Here is a 13,992-nt window from a genome sequence, read left to right on the forward strand (position 1 = left end):
ATTTTTTGGTGACCCACTTAATAGGAAGTGTGAGGGTTAAGAATGTTGCTGACATCAAAGTTATAAGAATAAATCACAAAGGAAGTTTTCAGCAATGGAAGCATTTTGTTTTGGACCTATGTTTTGAGGTGTGATGGAAGAGGGACTCCAAGAGCGCTCTTCACCTTTAGGGTGCTGAGGGAGAGCTGGCTTCCTCAAAGATTTCTTAATCAGAATCCTTTGCTGGGAGTTGAGGGCAATGGCAGGTTGAGTGACACTCTGAAGTCAGAGCTCAGTGCTAGGTTTCTTTGGTGAGGAGAGCCTGCTATTTTCACAACTTCTCTCTCATGAAGCCTGCATACCAAAGCAGTGGGATGCTCTATTGCAAAGTGACTTTATTGTTTTGATGTGGCTCTTAAAAATGTGAGCAAGGGAGTAAAAGAATTATTTCTAGCTTTATTCATTGTAGTGAAGGAGTTAAGCTCTGGGCCTGCACACCCTGCTGCCTTGTCCTGGCATTATCTCATTAGCTTAAGTCATCATTGATGACTTCACCCTCCTGATGACATCAGCTTCTAATCTTCTGAAGGTGAATTCATGTGAGTTTGTTTCAGAACGATTACTCCCTGAATTACTGACCATTCCAAATGATATAAGGACAGAGAATTTGCTTTCATGGATTGTAACCTTTCTTATGTATAACCTGTGTACCTCCAATAGCCCATTACCCAGTGGACATTAGGTCACTCACTGGCACAGCTGACCTGAATTCAGGAATGGAATGTGCTTGTATCAGACTCAAAACTGAAAAAAAAAACCCAAAACATTAATTTCTCCATCAAGTACAAATAAAATACTTTGGAAATATGTTTCAACTGCAGCTGGAACACCTTATTTCTAATTGCTTCCCCTCTCACTTGCTTCCCTTGTCAGCTTTGCCTGGGAGTTCAATACAATTAAATGCATCAGTCTAATATTTGGAACAATCTGCTTAAAGATAGTGGCTGCCTAAATCTAAGATCGTGCAACTATTTCTTTGAGTCTATGTTTTAGGCAAAAATTTAAATTCAGGAAGAAATAGAAAAAGAAGTTGCCTTCTTGGACCATTTCCTTTCCATTTCCTTCCAAGCAATTTGGAAAAATAAAAAGGTGGAAAAAGATGCAGCTTTAATCACTTCCCCCAAAGAATTGTTTTGAGGTCATTGAGTGCATATTTAGACCAGGGTAGACTTTTTACCACACCCTTTTGGCCAACACATTTCTTTTCTCTTCCTTTAATTTTGTCAGATTTTACTCTTAGTCCCTAACTTGATGATTGTACTGGTGCCCAGGATGCCACCAAGGGGGTCCCTTGGGCATTGTAATTCTTGTGTAATAGAAAAATGGAAATCTGCATTTCCAACCCCTCTCCCTAATTCCCTCCCTCAACTAAAGGATTCTAAGATGAGCTTCTTAGACTTTTATTTGAGTTGTTTTGATGTCAGCCAACCAGACATTCAATCAACAAACATTTAATAAGTGTTTCTATCTGCCAGGTACTGTACTTAGCACTGGGTAGTATGAAGTCCTAAATGAAACAATCCTTGCCCTGAAGTAACCAAGAAAAGGATGGAAAGAGAAGAGAGCAGTATGTTCAAAGATAAAAGCCTTCTTCTGCTATTTCTAGGATGCTGAGAATATATTTCTTAGTCTGACTAATAACTCTTGGCATTGAACAGTGACTTCTGAAGGACATAACTGACACAGAGCATTGAGCTTTAAAGTAATGTGTCAGGAAAGTTTTAAGCAGTGCCGACTGCACTGTGAAGTGGGAGATTGGCGTTCTAATGAGACAATAAAATGCCTCTGCTATTATTGATCTTCTTTTCCCCTTGAGGGAAACAGAAAAGAGTGAATTGAGTTATTCAACCTTAACCAGATTCTGGGGTGAGGTGAGGTCAGAGAAAGAACAGTGAAAGTGTTTAGGTAATTGCCAAAGGGTCATTATAAATTTATCCTTGATTAAGCTTAGACAACTCACCAATGGACTACAGGTGCTCTGGAATTATATTCTTTTTTTCTTCCTCTTCACAAATAAATTTTGTTGTTCTCTCTTGCTGAGGAAGGAAACAGTCTTTGGATGACTTGCAAATGTTTCTTCTTCTTCTTCTTCTTCTTCTTCTTCTTCTTCTTCTTCTTCTTCTCTTTCTTCTTCTTTTTCTCCTCCTTCTCCTCCTCCTCCCCCTCCTTTAATTTCCTTCTCCTCATCTTCCTCCTCATCTTCTTCCTCTTCCTTTTCCTCCTCCTCCTCCTCCTCTCTTTTCTTCTATTCCTCCTCCTCCTCCCCTCCCCCTCTTCCTTCTCCTCCTCTTCTCTCTCTCTCTTCCTCCTCCTCCTCCTTCTCCTGTTACCAATTATATCTGCTCAGGGTAGAAATAGATACTTTCTCCAGTTTAAAGTGAGCCAAGGACTTTTCCTCTCCCTCCTGCCATATTTCTAGTGAAGCCAACAAAGGGAAGGATAAGGGAAATGCTTTCATAAACTCATTTGAAGCCCCATTCTTTGCTGTTCAGAAGAGCTGCTCATAGAAATATAAATCATAGGACGAACACTGGATCCCAAACATCTTAGAAATTATGAAGTTCAATTGGCTTTATTTTACAGCTGAAGAAACTGAGCTTCAGTGAGGGAGAATGGTTTGCCAAGTTCATTTGGATGTTGTTTCATGGGCAAGAAGTAGCATAAAAAAGCTTTTAAGATGCAGTAAAAATGAAAGTTCTCAATAATCTTCCATGACATGGATTTTACTTCCAATACTTTCTCTTCCTTCCTCTAATAATCTCTCTCCATTCAATTAGAAAAAAGTACAAGAATCTCAGCTTTTTCTGGTACATATGTTAAACAAACACAAGCATAGACAAACTGATACAAAACCATTTCATTTAATGGAGTGAGAGTTCATAATTGGGGAGTCAGAGAAGGCCTTATGTAAAATACAATACCTGAATTGGAATTTGAAAGAGACTAGAAATTCTGTGAAGTGAGGGAAAAGGGAATTGAATCCAGACATGGAGGACTTCTTGGATAAAGATAGGAGATGTAAGGTCATATGTGAAGAATAGCTAAAGGGCCAAGTTTTCTGGATTGGAGAGCTAATGAAATAGAGTTCTATGAAATAAAATATGCCAGTCCTGCTATTTACCTGTGGGACTTTATCTCTCTGGACCACTTCATTTTTCTAATTCATAAAGTGAAGGAGTCAGGCTTAGGTGAACTTTATGCTCTCTTCTAGGTCTAAATCTAGGATCCTGAGATCTTATGACCACAAGTAAAATTACACATCAGGAATCATGCCAACTTTGACAATTATGTTCATGGAATAAGAATGAAGTAACTGCAGTCATACTCTATTCTAGAATTTTAATATTTTCCACTGCTTCTTTTTTTGGGTTCTTCTTAATGGACTTGTTTTAGGAGAATAGAGAGCATTGGCTTTTTGTTTTGAAATATTTTTTTTGATAATTTTTTTCTATTTATATATAAAAATGTTTTCAAAAAATTTAGTTTCAATTTCTCTCTTTTCCCCCCTCTCCCCTTTGAGAAGTCAAGCAATTTAATACAAATTATACATGTGTAATCAATCCAGATTCCATTAGTTCTTTATCTGGAGGTAAGTAGCATTTTTAATTTTAAGTCCTTTAGAATTGTCATTGTGCTTCATTGTGAATCATTGTGCTTCTGAGAATGCTGATCATCACACAATATTACTATTACTATGTCCAATAGTCTTCTGGTTCTACTCAATTCATTTTGCATCAGTTCATATAAAATTTCCCAAGTTTTTCTGAAAATATCCTGCTTGTCATGTCTTATAGCACAAAAGTATTCCATTACAACCCTATGCCACAAATTTTTCAGTCATTCCATAACTAATGTACATACCTTCAATTTATAATTTTTTCCACCACATAAAGAGCTACTACAGATATTTTTGTATGTTTGGGAATTAGCTGTTAGATCCTTTATTGGGTATAAATATTATATTTGGGGTCATTTTAGGATGAAGTACTTAGTTGGTCTGGAGACAGATTTGCTTAGAAATTTTTCCTTCTTTTTGAATGGGGACATTTAAAGGCAGTATAAGAAAATGGAAAATCTCACATTTCAAATATGAATAAATTCAGAAACTTGTGAATAATAATAACTAATAACTAGCATTTATATAGGGTTTTAAGGTTTATAAAATACTTCATAAAGTATCTTTTAGTTTTATCCTCACAACAGCTCTGGAAGGAGGTGTTCTTATTCTTATTCCCTCTTTTACAAATGAGGAAACTAAAGCAGTGAGAAGTTAGGTGACTTGCCCAGAATCACATAGCTAGCAAGTAAGACTGAACTCAAGTTTTCCTGCTTCCAGTTCTAATACTCTCTCCATAGCCTCTGGCTACATTTTTACCTCCTGAATAAATACATACAGACTTATATTATCTGATTCAGGATAAAACAAGAAAAACCATGAAAAGGGTATACAAAACAACCACAATAAATCATAAGAAAAAGATACTAAAAACATCTAAAAACAGGTCAGTGTCATGACTCCCAATGAAACCTATCTCCCTCTTCTTGGTAGAGAATAGATTGAAAGTGGGCAACTAGTCATGTACCATCAAACTTTCTAATTCTATTTCTTTGTAAGCACACATGGTTCTATTGGGAGGAATTGTATTGGGAAATGACATCATTGTAAAACAATAATGATCCCATGTTTTCTCCCTGCTTGCATTGTTCTCTCTGTACTTAGAGTGAGAATTTTCTGCCTTTTTTCCTCCTCTAGAGGAGTATCTGTCTTTGCTCTTTCATTCCAAAAAGAAAGGCGGACAATGTCTGCATCAGACTGGGTGGCTTGTCCGGAATCTCTTTCTTGTAAATTTGACATAAATCATTTTTGTCATTTTTGTCTGGTTCAGTTCCTGGCATCTGCAAACTGGAAATCTCAGGGATGAGCAATCACGGGGGATTTTGCCTTTGGTAGACTGAGGAATTTACTTCAGTGTGGAAACTTGCACTAACAATGAGGTCTGCAAAGGAAAACACAGCCCTATTCATAGGGAGCTCCATTCCCCTCTGACCTTGGGAAGGCCCAAACACCACCTCCTTTGAAGGACAGAGGGAAGGTAACCTGTTGGTTGTTTCTCTCCATTCCATATTCTCTACTGGGATCAGGCTCGTTCCTGCTTCAGGAAGGAAGAGTCATCTCCTGGGTAGGGCAGATTGGGGAGATCACCCAGGGCTCCACCCTTAAGATCAGGACAATGGAGGCAGCCTGCTGGATTGGAGCTAGGGATGACTCATTAATAGCTTATACAAAAAGGCCTGGAAGGCTCATATACCTACTCTCCAGTCAGAGCAAGCCTGTAGCTGACTGCCAGGCAATATCCAACAAATCCAAATGAAACAAACATTTACCAAGTGTCTATTATTACAAGATATAGAGAAAAAGAAAAAAAAAAAGATTTAGAATTGAAAGTGACCTCAAAGATTATCTAAACCAGATATTCTTAGCCTTGAGTCTATGAACTTGACTTAATTTTTTTTTCTAAAACTGTATTTCAATATAGTTTTCCTTGTATTTCTATGTATTTTATTTTAAGCATTTAAGAACATCATTCTGAGAAATGCCCATAAGTCTTTATCAGACTGACAAATGAGTCCATGACACAAAAATGACTAAGAGCTAATCTAATACCATTTTCAGTTTCTCTCCTCTCTCTCTTTTTCTTTCTTTTTTCCTTCTCCCTCTCCCCTTTCTTCTCCCCCTCTCTTTTCTTTCCCTTCTCTGTCCTCCCTCTTTTTCTCTTTTCTCTCCCTCCTGCATATATGTATGTAACAATACCATGCATGTATATCTATGTATGCATATGTACAAAAGCGTGTGTTTATGTATGTATATATAGCAAGAACTATCTGGGCTTACTTCCCAGAATCATTCTATGTCTTTCTCTCAGGATTCTAGGGTTATTCTGGAAATTTTCAAGTATCTACTTTCATTATCAGCTTGAGAGTCTGATAACATTTCCTCTATTGGTAGCCACCAGTAATTAACAACCAATTCAATTAGTTTTTCTAAAGGAAAATACACCATATAATATGTATAAATATATAATATACTCTATCATATATATATATATATTTATATACATACATACAGACATACATACACACAGAAGCCCAAGCATCATTTCTACCACATCTCCAAGAACCACAGTCTTTCTTAGGTCCTTTGGTCATTGAAAGAGTGAGTTTTAATACTTGGTACTAAGCATTCATTTCTACCAAATTCATTTCCAAAGCAGGCATACCTGATGGATGACTACTCCTCTTGGCTGCTTTTGATCTACCATGGGTCTGGATCAAGCAGGTCACTCAGGGTTTCACTCCTCAGGGTAAGTGACCTTTGTGAAGGGGTGGGGGAGTCTGTTATAGGCATGAGGGATTGCATTTACAATTAGATAGTGGTAGGAGAGGGCAGAGTGAGGTCAAGTCATAAATGTGGTTTGGTTGGACTATTGAATTTGTTTAACAATAAAGGTAGAAAGGTCTTTTGAAACTAGGGTTTTGAATGGTAGGTTAAGAAGTTGGCATTTTATTTTGTATTCTGAGGACCAATTATTCCTAATGTTTCTTACTGCTATTGAACCTAGTACTTGAAGGAGGGTTTCAATAAGATCTTTTGGAAACTTATTGAGTTTCTATTACTTATGATCCTAAAGGGTAATAAAAAACCAAAACAAAATAAATGATATTTAAAGATAAATTCATTCTGAACCTAAAAATATTGTTTTCTTAATAAAAAGGCTGTGACTAGTTGTTATCAATTACTGTTTTGTAATTAGGAAAAACTTCACATTAGTTTTTATTTCTTAAAATTTTACTTTTACTTTGAATTTAAGGAACACCTTAAATGGGAATTTCCAAATATATAGCAAAACAGAAAAAGAAGATTGGACATAAAACATGGACATGGAACAGCTCACTTTTCTTTTTTTAAGTAAATAATAAGTTCAATCTGGTTTTCAAAGTTATCCTGCTTGCTTATATTTCTTTTTGGCTTTTCTTGTTTCTCTTCTTTGGTTTTATATATATATATATTTTTTTTTCCTTTCTTTTTTTGGTTGCTATTCCAACTCTATACTCCCTTGTGTTTCCACTTCCACCTTCCTCCACTCTTATATGTTAGAAAAACAAAGGCCTTACAAGAAATATACATAATCAAGTAAAATAAGTCCCCATATTATTTGTGTTTAAAACATATGTTTTATTCTGCATTTTAAGTCTGTCGTTGCTCTGTCTTGAGGCAGTTATCATTGTCCTTTAGGGTTCTAGTTGGTCATGGCATTGATCAGCATCCTCAAGTCTTTAAAAATTATTTTTCTTTTGAATATTGTTATATTAATTATCTTAGTTGTGCTCATTTCACCATATTACTATGGAGTAGCAGAAGCTAGAAATCTATCTCTTTTGCTCTGCTTGCAGGTGTCTGCCCTGAAAGAATTACTGTATGATTCCCTTTTCCAGATGTTTCAGGAAATAATCCCTGGTAATTTGAATAACTTGGCCCAGCTGCCTGGTAAGGAATGGAGGGACATTTAGGGAGAAGTGCGGACCTCTAAAAACATGGTCTATAAATGTTTATGTAAGCAAGTGACACACCATCCAGATGCTGGGAGAGAGAAGGGGGGCAAAGGGTAATGAATCACCATGGCTGATAAGACACCATGGCAGAAATGTGCTCATGTACTATGAATGAGGTACAAGAAAATAATCTTTCAATAGAGCTCTTTTATGTGATATGTGGGGTTGTGGAGACTGATGTTTTTGGTTGTTGTTTTTTTCATAGAAATGTAACATTTCTTTATTAAATATATGATTAATATAAATACAAATCCAAAAAACAAAAAATAAACATTAAAGCCCAAGATTATCTCCTATATCTGATTAAAAAAACACAAATAAAATAATTTTATTGTTTATATTTAAGCAGCATTATATTACAACTGTTTTCATTTATTCTGTGGCAGTTCCTTGAGGATAAAATCACTACCTAAGAACAAGCATATGAAAAGAAGTTCATGGTTGAGAATATTTTTTAATCTTAATTATGAATAATGGGTATAAATTTCTTTTAAAAAAATATACATTTATTTTAACTAAACAATGTTTATTCTACACATAACTTATTTAATCAAAAAAGTATTCCCAAATATTCACAATTTCATTCTTAATTAATTAAAGCTCTTTATCTTCAAAATATATACATGGATAATTTTCAACATTCACCCTTTTTAATTTTATTTTTTTATTTTTAAAGCTTTTTATTTTCAAAAATATGCATGGATAATTTTTCAACACTGACTTTTACCAAACCTTGTGTTCTTTTTTTTTTTTTTTTAATAATAATAGTTTTTATTTACCAGATATTTGCATGGGTAATTTTACAACATTGACAATTGCCAAAACTTTTGTTTCAATTTTTCCCTTCCCCTCCAGATGGCAGGTCAATCAATACATGATAAATATGTTAGAGTATAAATTAAGTACAATATATGTATATAGGACCAAACAGTTGTTTTGCTGAACAAAAAGAATCAGACTTTGAAATAGTGTACATTTAGCCTGTAAAGGAAATCCAAAATGCAGGTGGACAAAATTAGAGGGATTGGAAATTCCATGTAGTGGTTCATAGTCATCTCCCAGAATTCTTTCGCTGGGTGTAGCTGGTTCAGTTCATTTCTGCTTTATTGGAACTGATTTGGTTCATCTCATTGTTGGAGAAGCCCACGTCAATCAGAATTGATCATCATACAGTATTGTTGTTGAAGTATACAACGATCTCCTGGTCCTGCTCATTTCACTCAACATCAGTTCATGTAAGTCTCTCCAGGCCTTTCTGAAATCATCCTGTTGGTCATTTCTTACAAAACAATAATATTCAATAATATTCATATACCACAATTTATCCAGCCATTCTCCAATTGATGGGCATCTACATAGTTTCCAGTTTCTGGCCACCACAAAGAGGGCTGCCACAAACATTCTTACACATACAAGTTCCTTTCCCTTCTTTAAGATCTCTTTGGGATACAAACCCAGTAGCAACACTGCTGAGTCAAAGGGTATGCACAGCAAAATCTTGTGTTCTAAAAGTTCCCCTTCTTCCCCCACTCTTTCCTCTAGATGGTGAGTAATCCAATATATGTTACACATGTTAAAAATATATGTTAAATCCAATATATGTATATATATTTTTATAACAATCTTGCAGCACAAGAAAGATCAGATCAAAAAGGAAAATAAAATAATAAAGAAAACAAAATGCAAGCAAACAACCACAAAAAGAGTGAAAATGCTATATTATGATCCACACTCAGTTCCTATAGTCTTCTCTCTGGGTGTAGATAGCTCTCTTCATCATGAACTGGCCTCAAACATCTCATTGCTGGAGAGAGTCATATCCATCAGAATTGATCATTATATAATCTTCTTATTGCCAGATACAATGATTTCCTGGTCTTGCTCATTTCACTCAGCATCAGTTCATGTAAGTCTCTCCAAGCCTCTCTGTATTCATCCTGCTGGTCATTTCTTACAGAACAATAATATTCTATTCATATACCACAACTTATTCAGCCATTTTCCAACTAATGGGCATCCACTCAGTTTCTAGTTTCTTGCCACTATAAAAAGGGCTTCCACAAACATTTTTGCACATATGGGTCCCTTTTCCTCCTTTAAGATCTCTTTGGGATACAAACTTAGTAGAAACACTGCTAGATCAAAGGGTATACACAATTTTATAACTTTTTGAGTATAGTTCTAAATTGCTCTTCAGAATGTCTGGATCCATTCACAATTCACCAACAATGTATCAGTGTCCCAGTTTTCCCACATCCCTTCCAACATTTGTCATCTTTTCCTTTCATCTTAGCCAATCTGAGAGGTATATAATAGTATCTTGGAGTTGTCTTAATTTGCATTTCTCTGATCAATAGTGATTTAGAGTACCTTTTCATATGACTAGAAATAGTTTTAATTTCTTCATCTGAAAATTGTTCATATCCTTTTACCATTTATCAATTGAAGAATGGCCTGAATTAAAAATTTGAGTCTATTTTCTATATATCTTAGAAATGAGGCCTTTATCAGAACCCTTAAATGTAAAAATGTTTTTCAATTTACTGCTTCCCTTCTAATCTTGTCTATATTAGTTTTGTTTGTGCAAAAACTTTTAAAGTTTTTAATTATCTATTTGATGTTCAATAATGAGTTCTAGTTCTTCCTTGGTTACAAAAGAAGATCTTAGAGGTAAACTATCATTTGTTCTTCTAATTTGCTTATAAATATCACTCTATATTTAAATCATGAACCTATTTTGACCTTATCTTGATATATGGTATTAGGTGTGGGTCAATGCCTAGTTTTTGCCATACTAGTTTCCAATTTTCCCAGCAGTTTTTGTCAAATAGTGAGTTCTTATCAATGGGTATAAGTTTCAAAGCAAAATCATTGGGACTTCATGTAAAGAAAAATTTCCTAACAGCAAGTCATAAGCAGTCAGCTAACAAGCACTTATTATGTGTTAGTCACTGAGTGCTATAAGAGAAAAGAAAAAAAAAAAAACATTTCCTGTCCTCAAGGAACTTTCATTTTAATGGGGTAGACAATACATAAAAAAAAAAAAAAAGCTGAAATGGAAAAATTGGGAGGAGATTAATTCAAAATCAGCATACAGTCAAGCAAGTCTGGATTATAGTCCAGTAAGGGATGAAGGGATGACTAGCTAGGGAGGCTTTCTTATATGAAAGCTCTGGTTGCCGCCATTCAAAAAGAGAACCTCAGGGTAGAGGCATAGGTGTACTAAGACATCCTTCAGGGGTTGCTGGCAATTTTCAAGTGCTATAGAAATGCAATGGAGAATATAGAGGAGAGGAAGAGGATACTGAATTTGACAATAATAACATGAGGGCATGAGATTTTAGGGCTAGAAGAAAGAATCTTAAAGACAATAAGACAATGTTCCCCAGATAAGAATATTGAGACCCCCAAAAGATTTGACCAATGTCATGTTGCTTAAATAGGCAAATAACAAGGCAAGACCTAAACTCTGATCTTCTGAATTCAAATCCAGCTGTATTTTCTGCATAAAATTATTTTATCCTTTTAAAAAAATAACATCATTTAAATTATGTATACTCTTTTGTGACCTCTCTCTTTTCCCCTTCTTGGAAGCTCCTTTTTGTGTTCTAGCCACCATATCACTTAGAAACTTGGTGGCACCATAGTAAAGAGTGCTGGATATTGAATTAGAAGAACTGAATTCAAATTTTACCTCAGACATTGTATTACCCTAAACAAGTCATTCAACTTTTGGTAATAGTACTTAATTCCCAGGGTGGTTATGAAGTTCAAATAAGATAATAATTGTAATCCACTTAACATTGCCTGGCATACAGTAATCTATAGAATGATGATGATGATGATGATGATGATGATGATGATGATGATGATGATGATGATGATGACGACGACGACCAGGGTCCTCCCAGGTCACTCACTCAGGCATAGTAGAATAAGCATTTGAACCCAGGTCTTCTATTTCAATATCTAGCCCTCTTCCCTCTGTACTGCTGCTGTTTAGTTGTTTCTATCCTGGCTGACTCTTCGTGGCTCCGTTTGGGGTTTTCTTGGCAAAGATATTGGAGTGCTTTGCCATTTCCTTCTTTAGCTCATTTTAGAGATGAGGAATTGAGGCAAACAGGGTTAAGTGACTAATAAGTGTCTGAGACTGCAGTTGAATTTATAATGAGTCTTCCTTATTGCAGTGCTCTATCTTCTGAGCCTTTTAGCTATTCACTATAATCGGTAACAATTACAAGTTCTGCAAAGCTCACAATCCACTTTACATAAACCATTATTGGATGCTTACAACCATTGGATAGATAGGTGCTTTAACTATCTCTATTTTACAAATGAGGAAACTTTGTCTCAGAGAAATTCATTGACTTGTCCCACATCACATGGTTACAAAATGTCTTAGGCAGGGTTTAAACTTAGGTCTTCTTGACTTCAAGTGCAACAATCTATCCACTATGCCAATTGGTTGCCTATCAATAGAGTGTATCTAAAAATAATGCTATTCCGTGCACATATGAAATACATTTTCTATATTGACTTTTAAGTATTTTAAACAGTACATTCCAAATGCTACAAAGGGACACCTTATTTGAGGAGGAATCTGTCCTAAGTTTTCCCATAAGAAAGGGATCTTTTTGGCTGGGAGCCTTTGAACATACACTCTTAATAGTTGGTAATTTGGTATCAGTGCCTGATACATACTTAATAAATGAGCTATCTCTATCTCTCTATATCTACTCATCACTCCCCATCTATTGTCTATCTATCTGTGTATCTGTCTGTTTATCTATCTCTTTATCTCTCTATCTTTATGCCTATTGATCCATTTGCTTTTTGATTCTATCTCTCCATCTCTCTATCTGCCTATTGATCTATCCATGTCTGTCTATCTATCTCTCTGTCTGTCTGCCTGCCTGCCTGTTGATCTATCTATATATCTTTTCTGCTCATCTGTTTATTTGTCTGTTTGTCTATCTGTCCATCTGTCTACCTGCTCTTCTTCTCTTTCCATTTATCTATCACTCTTTCTCTCTAATCTCTAGTCTTCAAGGCAGGAATTCTTCCAAAATGGAGAATGCTTCTGACTATGTTTCCTTTTACATCCCAAACCCAGCTTCCATCTTTTCAAACTCCCTGGAAGGAAGGAGGCAAGGAAAGGTACTATAAAAGTGAATAGTGGGAGAAGAATTTAGTAGGCTTGGGATATGTATAGCACAGGGCCTCATGAACCGTCAGCACATATTTAAATGCAGCTGTTTCATATTTAAAGGAGAATTCTCAGGTGGATCCAGCATTTGTGAGAGTTGGTTGGCCAGCAGCCCTGACAGGCAGTCATTACTTGTTAAACAGGTATGGCAGGAGCAGCCCCCTGCCAGGGGGCCTTTCTATTTCACCAAAGTGTTTCCAGAAGAAGCCTTGGTAAGCAAGCAGAGGTGACTTCTGTTCTCAGGGGTCAGTGCAACATGGGCTCACTTGACTAAGACTAACAATTACAGGGCTCTCTTCCCATGCCAGGTCATTAAATGAATGCCCTACTCCTAGGCACTGGGCCAATGCCCCAAACTCATTATATTCTCACTTAATAATAATAAATAATAGTTAACATTTCTATAGCATTTATTATGTGCCAGGCACCGAGCTAAGCACTTTATAATTATTTTCTCATTAGATCCTCATAACAACCTTGGGAGGTAGATACTACTATTATCCCTATTTTACAGATGAGGAAACTGAGGTTAAGTGACTTGCCCAGGCATATAGGTATTAAGGATCTGAGTTTGCATTTGAACTGAGTTATTCTTGACTCTAGGCCCACTGCTATTAGTAGATAAAAGATATGGTCAAAGAAAATCTAGGTCTAAGTTTCTTTCTTTCTTTTTAATGCTGAGGCAATTGGGGTTAAGTGACTTGCCAAGGGTCACACAACTAGGAAATATTAAGTGTCTGAGACCAGATTTGAACTCAGGTCCTCCTGACTTCAGGGCTGGTGCTCTCTCCACTGCACTACCTAGCTGCCCCTAGGTCCAAGTTTCAATATTGACACATACTGGCTATAAACTTGGGCAAGTCCTAACTTCTCAATTCTCAGAGTAATTCCCTTAATTGCAGGCCAGTTATGGATTTGTATTATTAGGAGAATGTTCTTACCTGTAGATCTCTAAACTGATGAAATCACAGGTCTGGATGTTCATTCTCTGCTACCCACTCTCTACATACAACAATACAATAATGAGGTTAGCACAATGGCTCTATAGACTTTCAATTTGGTAGTAAGTCTAATACTTTTCCTCCCTCATGCTTTCCTTCAGAGCCTCCCAAATATTACTCTAGTTTTGGAAATGC

The 13,992-nt window shown here is 35.9% G+C and overlaps 1 long non-coding RNA gene across 1 annotated transcript in view; it reads left to right on the forward strand.

The window, feature by feature from the left end:
- Nucleotides 1-6,309: 6,309 nt before the first annotated feature.
- Nucleotides 6,310-13,992, forward strand: part of LOC141559823 (uncharacterized) — a 150,305-nt gene continuing 142,622 nt past the window's right edge. The window contains exons 1-2 of the long non-coding RNA XR_012487575.1: nt 6,310-6,401; nt 7,492-7,585. This is a non-coding gene — a long non-coding RNA (uncharacterized LOC141559823). The remainder of the gene's footprint in view (nt 6,402-7,491; nt 7,586-13,992) is intronic.

This window comes from Sminthopsis crassicaudata, chromosome 3, assembly GCF_048593235.1.
Source record: "Sminthopsis crassicaudata isolate SCR6 chromosome 3, ASM4859323v1, whole genome shotgun sequence".
Classification (NCBI taxonomy): Eukaryota; Metazoa; Chordata; class Mammalia; order Dasyuromorphia; family Dasyuridae; genus Sminthopsis; species Sminthopsis crassicaudata.